At 47.1% G+C, this 1,137-nt stretch overlaps 1 protein-coding gene across 2 annotated transcripts in view; it reads right to left on the bottom strand.

Annotated features, from left to right (window-relative positions):
• The window catches only part of Ninj2 (ninjurin 2), a 104,647-nt gene that overhangs the window by 1,964 nt on the left and 101,546 nt on the right, over positions 1 to 1,137 (bottom strand). The window lies entirely within an intron of this gene.

The following is a 1,137-nucleotide window of genomic DNA, read 5'->3' as shown; positions in this document are numbered from 1 at the left end:
TCACAGCGCATGGTGGTGGCCACCTGTAACCCTAGAATAGGAAGGCAAAGAAGGCAGAGGTGAGAGAGGAGCAGGTATTTGAGGCCAGCCTGAGCTACACAAGACCCTGTCTCAAAGCAGAAGGGCCTGTGAGGTGGCTCAGTGAGTAAAAGTGCTTGCTGTAAAGTCTAACAGCCTAAAGTCAGTGGTGGGTGGGGTGGGTGGGCTGTGGATNGAGAGATCACTGAGTGGGTGGATGAAGAGATATAGGTAAACTGTGGGCGGGTAGGTCTATAGACTGGGATGGATGGATGAATGGATCACCTATCCATTGGTGGGTGGATGAGAGAAATAAGTTTCAGGGAGTTTGGGTGTCTCTTTTACTCAGCATGACTCTAGTAAGTTCTCCACATCCCTTCACATCTTCACAAGGCTCAGGTAGTTAATTATACCTAGGCCTTTTGAGACGGAGAGGCCTGTTTAATCAGAATCAGGGCTTTAAAGGAAGCCAGTTGTGGTTGTAACATCTGAAATCACAGTACTGGAAAAACAGAGCCAGGNCAATCACCACNAATATAAGGCCAGCCTGGGCTACATCAGGTCTCAGAATAGATGGGACTGGCTAGATGGNTCAACAGGCACTCATGCTTGCTGCCCAAACCTGAGGACCTGAGCTTGATGCGTGGAACTGGGGGTGAAAGGAAGAACCCACTTCTCAAAACTGTCGTGACACCCACACATGCGTCATCCCGACACCTACATGTGTGCCGTGCCATGTGTGATGGACACACGAGGGTGGTAAGTGAAAAATTTTAAATAGACACTAATAAGTATACCCAAGATAGCCTAACAGTCGTTTTGGAGTTTGAACGTGGTGGCTCATGTGTAGGCTCTCTTGAAATTATTTGTTTTGTTTTTTTTCTGCTTTGGTACATGCACACACACGCACATATATATATACATACACACATATATTTAAAGACAGGGTCTCATGTATAGTCCAGGCACAGTTCAAATTTGCCATCTTCTGGCCTCAGCCTCTGAGCTGAAGTGTGCACTCCAGCTTTAGGTAGGATAGGAATGCAGAGGAGATGGGGAAGTCAGGTGTAACCTTGGCTAGGGGATGAGACTGGAGATTCACAGGGACTCCTTATTAAA

The sequence above is a fragment of the Mus caroli genome, chromosome 6, assembly GCF_900094665.2.
Source record: "Mus caroli chromosome 6, CAROLI_EIJ_v1.1, whole genome shotgun sequence".
In the NCBI taxonomy this organism is placed as follows: Eukaryota; Metazoa; Chordata; class Mammalia; order Rodentia; family Muridae; genus Mus; species Mus caroli.
Note: the sequence above shows the minus strand (reverse complement) of the source record. Positions and strands in the feature narration are given on the sequence as shown.